Raw genomic sequence first — 11,786 nt, 5'->3', positions numbered from 1 at the left:
CTGCTGTGTCACATTGTGAATAAAAAAATATTGTATACTAATGGGTTAATAATAACTGATCACGTGAACCCAAAGCCAATGACCCAGGTACGATTTCAAATGTCCTCCGTGTTCCGCTTGTCAGTGCACCATGGTGCTGGAGGGTTTGTTCTGTTGCTCACAATGGACACATAGAAGCATAAACTGATTCTGTGGAGACAGTTGCATGGAATTTGGGCTGACACAACTCTCCAAGTTGTCTCCAAAATGATAGTGTGCAGTACTTGCAGTCTCCTTGGGGTACTTCCATTGATATCATAGATTTACTTTCATCTCTATATACAAAAGGCAATGTATTGACTCAGTGACTCATCATCGCCGAATCCAAAGTGTTAAAGATAGTAACTTGGAATTTTGCAGAGGGTGTTGGTGTTATAATGTAGGAATCATTTAAGAAGTGATTTTTCAAAATGCGACCACTAACAAGGTAAAAGAGGGAAGGGAAGGTTTTTGAAAACATGTTGTTATTAAGGCAATCTTCAAGTTAGACATAAAAAAATAAAAATAAAAGTTGGTATTTCGTTTCTCGGTCAGAAATAAACAAATATGTGTTACACCACTTTAACCCCTATGGGGGTGAGAGCTTTTTTGAAAATAAATCTTTATCAAAGATGTACTACAGTATTTCTACAGCTAGATCTATGAGAACTGGTTTTTGACTTCTCAGCTACATATAAAAAAAATATATTTCAGTGTATTTGGAAACTCAACATCCTAAGGATGTTAAATAGGAAATGAAATGTTTTATGAAAATATTTCATTGTGTAAGAAGTTTTAAAGCTAAATCATTGAAAATTGATATTTGGCTTCTCGGTTTGAAATGAAAATATGCTGTAACACTACATGAGTATGTCCTATATAGTCAAATCTCCTTTGCATCAACTTAGTGTAGAGGAGTCGAGACCAGTAGTGACCCATGATGTCATATCAACTTGAGGTTTTTTTTATACATTTCATTCATTTCTAAATTTTATTGATTATTTACAGAGTAAAGAATGTAATTATGTACAACATTTAATAGGTAATGAGTTTTAGTGAGATAGATATAAATATGTTTTGACATAGCAAATCACCTTTGCTGCACTTCGCACGATATGTTTTCTCTTTGTAAGGGGGGGAAAAAAAACTTCCGTGTTGCTCGTGTGCGCAATCAAGCATTCATCGAGTGTGGATCTGCTGTAACTTTCATGAATGGGCATAGATTTGTTCATTTACAACCTGCAGTTGATTTAAAAATTATTCTAGGGAACCGCGGCTCGACTTTGGTGCAAATAAATCGTGCGCGAATTCTCAAATATCGGCGCGGAGTTCAAGATACGCAGCTGGATATCAGGCGTTATCATCACGTGTGTGATTCAGTAACATTAACTGCAATTTACGGACACAAGCTTGATAATCACTATCAAAGACTTATATGAGCGGCATAGTAATCATCTTGATGCTTAAAGCAAGCGAGAAGTGATCTACTGTCGGGATACAACAAATATTAATCATTGCATAGTCAGCTTGTTGATACGCTGCTTAGCAACTCATAAATGGACAGTGATACAATTATTGAAATGATCTTTTAAGTACTGATGACCACTACACACACATCAGAAACTAATTACTCTAACTGTGAGTGACTTCTGGATTGGATGAGTTTTTTTTTCATTTCAGCTAATTGGTATTAATAAACTTCTTTCAAGGTTGAAAATTCATCAATGGTGTCGCACTCATTCAGTTTAGTAGAACGATAGATAGTACTAGCCATGGTACTATTTATAGTTTTAAAAGAAAAGAGAGTGCATACCTGTTCTTCTTTTGAGAAATGTTCGTACTTCAGTCGTCAGTCTTCTCAAACAAGAGACACAAGTGATGCTCCCTCACAGCACTATGATATCGTGAACCACCACCCACATGTACCCCCTTCTCACTACATTTCTGCATTGGAAACCCTGAGATATAGCCGCAGTACAAAGAAGGAAGAAAGAAGAGGAAAGATCAGCGAAAGACATGGAGCAAAGAGAGAAGGGGAGGTCACAATATGTCTCTATGTTTTTGGAAATTCAGCCCCTAAAGTGGTGAAATACAAACATAATGATTCAGCCCACACCACCAAGGACAGAAATTAAAAATTTGGATAGGGTGTGGATCTTATATTATAGGCATCTTTTAACAAGGGACTGTTCAAAATTCCATTCCTAAGGTGTGAAATAGTGGAAATTCAAAAAAACAGGAGGGGATGGAAATTTTTAAGAAAATATTTTGTTATATTAAAAAAATTTAAAGCTAATTCTATGAATATTCATATTTCACTTCTCGGATGGATATAAAAAAATATTGGTAGTGGAGGAACATTTCTAAGCGAATATCATAACAAGAAAGCAAAAGGCATTATTGACAAAAACCTTGGACTTTTGGTCCAAAGTACGTTCTGGAAAGACCCTACTTCTATGCCCTTAATTAGCTTGAAAAGTTTAAAGTTTGTTGCAATTTGAGAACAACATTAAAAAGAGAAAGATTGTGCAGATCATACAGTTTAGGTGAGAAAGGCTTTGGGTGTTAAGCTAGCCTCTAATAATAAGATGGCTTCACTAATGATTTCCAATGGTCAAAATAACATTGACACAACTGTTTCTGATAACAAAAAAAGGTACACAGAAAATTAAAATGTAACAGTGGTAAAGATTTCTCTTTTTTTCCCCAATTTAAGGAAGAGTGGGCAAAACATCACACAGGATGGCTTTTTTTAAAATTTCAGTTCTTTATTACAGTAAAATGGTAGGTAAATGGGTTAGTATCTTTTATCAATACTATATTTATTCAAAATATCTTCCTTAATTGTTATCTAGCACCAGGCTCCTTTTCTTTAGAAGGAAAGGTTCTTCTCTGCCTCATCACAATTGATTTGAAGAGGCACTGCATGCCCCTCCTCAGTCTTTTATTTTTATACTGGCTCCTGGACCCAAGTGTTTGGTAGTTGCAGGAAAGGAATCCTCCAGAATATAATCACAAGATTACACCTGACTGGACCCTGCTGAGTTTCTGAAATGAACATAAATGAACAGGCTGTTATTGCAAGCAATTTTCAATTTCTGTGGTCAGTACAGTTGAAATATAAAGTAAGGAAAAATTGTAAGATTTGATTTTGAGACTGACAAGCATAAAACAATTTCCCTTTTGAAAAGGGACACAGCTATTCTAATGAAAACAATGATATTAAGCTACCATGCAGATTCATGCCTCAGTGACACACACAATACTCCTCATATGTGTGTTAAGAATTCCAGAAACTTGTAAAAGTGCAACTTTTTTCTAGCCCGCCAGAATTATTAATGGTTACTGCCAATATAAATACAGGGTGTCCCATGTGGAAGTATTAATATAGAGCAATATGGCAGAAACAATCATTCAAAGCAAAAAAGTCTAGAAAACTTGGACTCTAGGCTGCGTAGCTTAAGAGCAATGAACACTTGTTCAGTAGAAGAGGTCTGCTTCACTCTATAGAAGATGAACAAGTGGCTCATAGCTCTTATGCTATGCATCCTAGAACATGTGCTTACTAGACTTTTTTTGCTTCGAATAATGTTTCCTGAATACTGACCATTCCTTCTGTGACATCCAGTATTTAAAACTAAACGCACTTCTGTAATCCAAATTTTACAGTTTTCTCAAATTAATGTTGCTTCTGATGCAAACACATTACTAATGGGGAAAGTATTTTGCTCACCTTTCATTTGGCTGTAGTACATATTTAAGGGAACATGCTTGTGAAAATGACCCAAAATTTGAAAAAAAAAAATAAATAAAAATCTTGTTCTATAGAAAAGAGTATTTCATGCTGATTTCAAAAATGTATAGTTTATGGCCATTATTTTCTGTTCGTTCTAAAATTGAGGTTGAACGTAATGTCGCACAGGGGGCACGCCCATCTGTCAGTTTGAAGTGCGTCAGAATGCGTGATGCATTATTTTGTTCTTCCGTTGTTAGTTACGGATCGTCAACACAGGTGTATTCTAGAAGACGCTGACTCCCGGAACCAAAATACAGGCATGCCTAGAAGGGTATGGTTTGAATGTAAACAAAGATCTAAGAATATATAATTTCATACGTGTGTGGTTTTGTAGTTATTGTGTGTCGTTTTGTTTCTGTGTGTGTTTCCTGTGCTACAAATGCTGAGAGTAAAGAAATTTAGCCCCAAACGAAAGTTTTGTGGCAACCAGTTCCAAACACAACCGAGTAATACACATCAGTTGCTTCCAAAGTTGCCCTCGGAAACTGTGTCTACAGGCAGTGCTTCTAGATGTAAACTTTTGCTTTCTGGATGTAATAAGAACAAGTCTAGTAGTATTGTGAGCAGCAATAATCACAGAAATGTTATTGTGAACCTAAATATGCAGTCAAGACTTTTGAAGAGTGTTGTGAAATGTAAGTACTGCAATTATGAAGATAGTATTGACTTTTCTGAGGACATTCCAGCAAGGAAGGGTCTTTCAAGACGGTTAGTGATTGCCTGTAACTCATGTAAGCTGCACAGTGATACTATGACATCGCCAGTAACTGATAGTCGACATTACAGTGTAAATATTCAGCTTGCTTATGCATTGCCTCCACTTCCACTGAGATTTGACAGATACAATAAATTAATACATAGTGCTTTATGTGGTGAGAAGACAATACAGACATTGTAGCAGCATTTGATGGAGCTTGGCAGAAGAGAGGTCACACTTCTCTGAATGGGGTAGTAACTATTTGTAATTTGTAAATTTATTTGTGTGAAACATGCATAGCAATTGGTGATTATGGATTGGGGCTAAGAAATGAAAGAGGAAGCCGTCTGGTAGAATTTTGCACAGAGCATAACTTAATCATAGCTAACACTTGGTTCAAGAATCATAAAAGAAGGTTGTATACATGGAAGAATCCTGGAGATACTAAAAGGTATCAGATAGATTATATAATGGTAAGACAGAGATTTAGGAATCAGGTTTTAAATTGTAGGACATTTCCAGGGGCAGATGTGGACTCTGACCACAATCTATTGGTTATGACCTGTAAGTTAAAACTGAAGAAACTGCAAAAAGGTGGGAATTTAAGGACATGGGATCTGGATAAGCTGAAAGAACCAGAGGTTGTACAGAGTTTCAAGGAGAGCATAAGGGAACAATTGGCAGCAATGGGGGAAAGAAACACAGTTGAAGAAGGATGGGTAGCTCTGAGGGATGAAGTAGGGAAGGCAGCAGAGGATAAAGTAGGTAAAAAGACGAGGGTTGCTAGAAATCCTTGGGTAACAGAAGAAATATTGAATTTAATTGATGAAAGGAGAAAATATAAAAATGCAGTAAATGAAGCAGGCAAAAAGGAATACAAACATCTCAAAAATGAGATCGACGGGAAGTGCAAAATGGCTAAGCAGGGATGGCTAGAGGACAAATGTAAGGATGTAGAAGCTTATCTCACTAGGGGTAAGATAGATACTGCCTACAGGAAAATTAAAGAGACCTTTGGAGAGAAGAGAACCACATGTATGAATATCAAGAGCTCAGATGGCAATCCAGTTCTAAGCAAAGAAGGGAAGGCAGAAAGGTGGAAGGAGTATATAGAAGGTTTATACAAGGGCGATGTACTTGAGGACAATATTATGGAAATGGAAGAGGATGTAGATGTAGACGAAATGGGAGGTAAGATACTGCGTGAAGAGTTTGACAGAGCACTGAAAGACCTGAGTCGAAACAAGGCCCCCGGAGTAGACAACATTCCATTACAACTACTGACGGCCTTGGGAGAGCCAGTCATGACAAAACTCTACCAGCTGGTGAGCAAGATGTATGAGACAGGTGAAATACCCTCAGACTTCGAGAAGAATATAATAATTCCAATCCCAAAGAAAGCAGGTGCTGACAGATGTGAAAATTACCGAACTATCAGTTTAATAAGTCACAGCTGCAAAATACTAACGCGAACTCTTTACAGACAAATGGAAAAACTGGTAGATGCGGACCTCGGGGAGGATCAGTTTGGATTCCGTCGAAATGTTGGGACACGTGAGGCAATACTGACCTTACGACTTATCTTAGAAGAAAGATTAAGAAAAGGCAAACCTACGTTTCTAGCATTTGTAGACTTAGAGAAAGCTTTTGACAATGTTGACTGGAATACTCTCTTTCAAATTCTGAAGGTGGCAGGGGTAAAATACAGGGAGCGAAAGGCTATTTACAATTTGTACAGAAACCAAATGGCAGTCATAAGAGTCGAGGGGCATGAAAGGGAAGCAGAGATTGGGAAAGGAGTGAGACAGGGTTGTAGCCTCTCCCCGATGTTGTTCAATCTGTATATTGAGCAAGCAGTAAAGGAAACAAAAGAAAAATTTGGAGTAGGTATTAAAATTCATGGAGAAGAAATAAAAACTTTGAGGTTCGCCGATGACATTGTAATTCTGTCAGAGATGGCAAAGGACTTGGAAGAGCAGTTGAACGGAATGGACAGTGTCTTGAAAGGAGGATATAAGATGAACATCAACAAAAGCAAAACGAGGATAATGGAATGTAGTCAAATTAAATCGGGTGATGCTGAGGGAATTAGATTAGGAAATGAGACATTTAAAGTAGTAAAGGAGTTTTGCTATTTAGGAAGTAAAATAACTGATGATGGTCGAAGTAGAGAGGATATAATATGTAGACTGGCAATGGCAAGGAAAGCGTTTCTCAAGAAGAGAAATTTGTTAACATCGAGTATAGATTTAAGTGTCAGGAAGTCGTTTCTGAAACTATTTGTTTGGAGTGTAGCCATGTATGGAAGTGAAACATGGACGATAACTAGTTTGGACAAGAAGAGAATAGAAGCTTTCGAAATGTGGTGCTACAGAAGAATGCTGAAGATTAGATGGGTAGATCACGTAACTAATGAGGAGGTATTGAATAGGATTGGGGAGAAGAGAAGTTTGTGGCACAACTTGACTAGAAGAAGGGATCGGTTGGTAGGACATGTTTTGAGGCATCAAGGGATCACAAATTTAGCATTGGAGGGCAGCGTGGAGGGTAAAAATCGTAGAGGGAGACCAAGAGATGAATACACTAAGCAGATTCAGAAGGATGTAGGTTGCAGTAGGTACTGGGAGATGAAGCAGATCGCACAGGATAGAGTAGCATGGAGAGCTGCATCAAACCAGTCTCAGGACTGAAGACAACAACAACAACAGTACAATACAACAGCATACAATCTAATTTTGATTTATAATAGTTACTTAAGGATTTAGTCCAAATTATTTGACATAATAATACTTTAGATTTTAGTTTCTACAGTAGGCTATAGAATCACTGCTCAATGAGACACAGTGTTAGATGTTTTTTGAACGTCTCTCCAGTTATTGCCTTCAGTTCATTTGGCGGTGCATTGAAGTATTTTGCTCCATTAATATATGGACTCTTTCCTGTTTTTTTTCCAGTCTTCTGTGTATCACATGGTAATTTTGTACTTCTCTAGTATTGTGATCACGAATTTCAGCATTATGACATGTGTATTTCTTATCTTCTACAGTCAATACTATTTTTTCAAACATATACATAGAATAGATAATCAGAATTTTAAATTCTATAAACAATCACTTACATGATGTTCTAGCATCTTTTTTGACTAATATTCTCAAGGTTCTTTTCTGGAGTTTAAATACTCAGTCTACATGAGTTTTGGAAGCCCCACCCCACAATGCGAAACCATATGCTAAAAATGGATGTATTAAACCAAGACACATCATCCTCATTGTTTGGGTATTGATGTATGGAGCTATTTTTCTTAAAACATATAGGCTAGATGATAGCCTTGCACATACATTGTCAATCTGTTGTGTCCATAGTAGTTTACTATCTACGCATATACCTAAAAATTTACACTCACTGCAGATTTCCCCTAAAATATTACTATCTTGAGAATTGATACAAGTTTGCAAATAACCAGCATTGAAGGAGATTATATTTGATTTTTGTAAGTTGACTTTCAGATTATCATTTTCAAACTTTTCCTTTGCAATATCTATAAATTTTTTTCAATATCTATAAATTTTTTTACCTCTATGCCGAGATTAAGAATATAATTTCTCAAACAATCTTTGGAAAGTCAATGACGTAACATATAAGAAGGAAGGTACCAATTATCGATACCTGAGGCACACCAAATTTAATATTCCTAACCCTTGATGTACAACTTTTTAATGTTTCTCCATTATTGTGCGAGATTGAGGTGCACTGTCTTCTGTTTTTTAAATATGATGTGATGAGGTGCAATAGTTTACCACTTATGTCATCTCTGGCCAGTTTTGACAGAAGTATCTTATGATCAACCCTATCAAAAGCCTTTGGTAGGTCTAGAATAATTCCAGCTACTTGCAAGTCTTCATCAATTTTGTCAAGAGCTTTCAGCATAAATTTATGTGTTGCAGTCATGGTGCTACGACTGCTTCTGAAACCGTGCTGAAAATCTCCCAGGAATGTTGTGCTTATTCTAATGCTCTGACATATATTTCAGAATTATTTTTTCAATTCATTTGCTGAATATGGAAGTTAAAGCGAGTGGTCTGTAATTTTCTACTAGTTGTATATCACCTTTTTTGTAGAGAGATTTAACAATTTAGTCTGTCTGGGAAAGCTCCTCCTTTTAATACACTATTTATTAGATGCACCAATAGATTGTTTTCGCACTGTTTAAGTAAAAATGGAGAAATTTCATCCCAGCCAGCAGATTTTTTGTTTTTACATTATCTTATGAGCTGCAAAATATCCCTGATTTCAAGTTCATGGGGTTGATTAGCTTCAGAACTGTCCGCAGCAGGACTCCCAACAGGTACGTTATCTGTGGTACAAAAGTCAGATTCTATGATATCTACGAAATAGTCATTAAAATGTTACTGATCTCTTGAGGATTGGTGACACCAATTTTGTTATTAGATATCTGTATGTTGATATTACTTTGTTTTATTGGCTCTTATTTCATTTACTGTTGACCAGTAGGTCTCATTTATTGAAACTGGTAAGATACTAGATTATGAATGTCTAACAAAGCACTGTCAGGGTTGTTAAAGTAAATTTATCGGCACCCATGTTTGTGTAAAGAACTTTCACAGCCCAAGTGGAAACATCGAAACGAAAGGAGTTCTAAACATTTTTAGAAGATCAGAGGTCAGTTGTGGTGTGAGGGATGTAGGCTACCTTGTGGATGGGGACTGTAAAGAACACACTACTGTTATAAATGACAGACCATATGGGGACACACTGATAGAAATGCTCGAATGTGTTGGGCATGTACAAAAAAGAACGGGAGCTTGGCTGAGAAAATTATGTAAAGCCCTCAGTGGAAAAAAAACAACACACATAGGTGATCCAGGTCATCTTACACAAGTGAAATCGATTCTTTGACTCAATAAAAAACACTTCCATTACAAGACATACCCCACAATTGGAAAGTTGATGTATCTTCTTCAGCAGGAATTGTTGGATTTGTTTCAATGCAATGAAACAATAAATTAAAAACTTCAGTCATCTATTACTATTTTGTGTTTTAATTAATTTAAATGTTGTGGAAAAGTGTCACTGTAGGAATTAGCTTAGCAGTCATTTAATCTGATGCTAATCTAAAAAAAAAGGGGAGGGGGGCGCAACTGCAACACTAAAACAGTGGGAACGAGTTAAATGACGCCAACATGATCTGCATTAACAATCAATAAAATGGTTAAAGTAAGACTTGTTTTTTTTTTACATTCATTTATACACTGAGGTGACAAACATCGAGGGATAGCGACTTGCACATATACAAATAGCAGTAGTTTCATGTACACAAGATATAAAAGGCCACTGTCATTTGTACTTGAGTAAGTCATGTGAAAAGGTTTCCAACACAATTTTGGCCACATGATGCATGGGGCATTCCATTACAGAAACTGTTAGGAATTCAATATCCTGAGACCCACAGTGTCAAGTGTGCACCAAGAAAACCACATTTCATGTATTATCTCTTACCGTGGACAATGCAGTGAATAATGCCCTTCACTTAATGACTGAGAGCATCAGCCTTTACGTAGTGTTGTCACTGGTAACAGACAAGCAATAATGCTTAAAACAACCACAGAAATCAATGAAATGACAAATATATCCATTACGACAACGCAGTGAAATTTGGTGTTGACAGACTACGGCAGCAGAAGGCCGAAGTGAGTGCCTTTGATAACAGCCCGTCATCATTTGCAGTGCCTCTCCTGGGCTTGTAAACATATCGGATGGACCTTACACGAGTGGAAATCTGTGGCCCAGTCAGATGAGTCCCAATTTCAGATGCCATGAAGCTATGGACACAAGTTGTCAACAAGGCACTGTGCAAGCTGGTGGTGGCTCCATAATGGTGTGGGCTGTTCTCTGGTCCAATGAACCAGTCATTGACTGGAAATGGTTATGTTCAGCTACTTAGGAGACAATTTGCAGCCATTCACGGATGTTATGTTCCCAGACGATGACAGAATTTTTGTGGATGACAATGCTTCATGTTTTAAACATAGCTGCACAACAGCAACGGTTCCACGTAATAAAATTATTAACAGCCGACCAGTTGCAATGGATAAAAAAATTCTTTACCTAGGTTTTGACAAATATAAATTTGTCGTCTTCAGAAGGTAGCCTAAGGACAATGGACATCATACCTTACATTAGAAAAGTAAGGAACTTAAGCCAAGAATAAATTTTAACACAAAGTAGAGAACTCTTGCATTACAGAAATATGATGATGACAACTGGTACTTACAATTTTACATTAGTAAGGACTAATGTACCACTGCCATTTTTACAAACGTCGGCACAGATCCATTTGTCAAAAATTAAATATAGCCCTAGAATTAGGGTTTGTTACATAAATATAAAATAGTACATGGATCTTGTAGAGCTCACAGCCGACTGAGTGTAATCGGCGAGCGTAGTTACTCTGAAACCAGGGCAGGTGTCGCTCATGCCAAGGCGTACAAAGGCAACGTGTAAATTATCAGTATTAATAACGTCCTTAGGTAAAGTAACAATAAAAAAGGAAGGAAATGAACACTTCTGTTATAACAGTATGGGAGCATTGGTACAGATAATGTAGTTATACATCAAAAAAGCAGGTGGCGCTTACGCTGAGAAACTTACGCCCAGTGGCAAATACAGCCAAAATATAAAAAATTGCATTACTATATTAGTGAAGCCCACAAATGACGAACACTGGTACACGATCCTGTTAATACACATTCACAAGGAAAACCAAAATTTTAGAGCCAGACAAAATCACATAAGGGCCGATGTAGTAGCAAACATACATTGTGAGAAAACCACCATTACATAACGGGGAGTGAGCTTAAAGCATTGAAGGTGCATCATAGCTTCCTGAGGAAATAAACCACTAAGGTTACCAGCATTAATGTTATATCATAAACAGTACAGGTTTAAAGCATTCGAAAAATTGTCTACAAGCAAGGTTCAACTGGTCGTTCAGTGTATTACCGTCCTTGAGCTGAAGATGTTTGAAAATTTGTAACTCTTCGCACATATCTAATCTCTGCCCTTTGACTTCTCTGTGTAGGATAACAGTGTCTTCTGAATGTTTAGGCGTATGACTGGCTATCAGGAGGTGTTCAGCAAAAGTAGAACTGTGTATATTTGCTCCTTTTTTACACAACAGGTGTTCTCTATATCTTCTTTTCGCAGCTCTGCCTGTTTGACCAATATAATATGAAGGACAGTTATTACAGGTTTCAA

At 37.0% G+C, this 11,786-nt stretch overlaps 1 protein-coding gene across 4 annotated transcripts in view; it reads right to left on the bottom strand.

Moving 5' to 3' along the window:
- Positions 1-2,761: 2,761 nt before the first annotated feature.
- Positions 2,762-11,786, bottom strand: part of LOC126295305 (uncharacterized) — a 36,320-nt gene continuing 27,295 nt past the window's right edge. For 2 of the 4 annotated variants that reach the window (XM_049987747.1, XM_049987749.1), the window contains one exon: positions 2,773-3,066. The gene's annotated coding sequence lies outside the window, so the exon portion shown is untranslated. Of the gene's footprint in view, positions 3,067-11,786 lie in introns of all 4 variants that reach the window. The other 2 variants (XR_007552454.1, XR_007552455.1) reach the window with 2 other exon arrangements.

Source organism: Schistocerca gregaria, chromosome 11, assembly GCF_023897955.1.
Source record: "Schistocerca gregaria isolate iqSchGreg1 chromosome 11, iqSchGreg1.2, whole genome shotgun sequence".
NCBI lineage: Eukaryota > Metazoa > Arthropoda > Insecta > Orthoptera > Acrididae > Schistocerca > Schistocerca gregaria.
The sequence above is the reverse complement of the archived record's forward strand: the minus strand, read 5'-3'. Positions and strand labels throughout refer to the sequence as shown.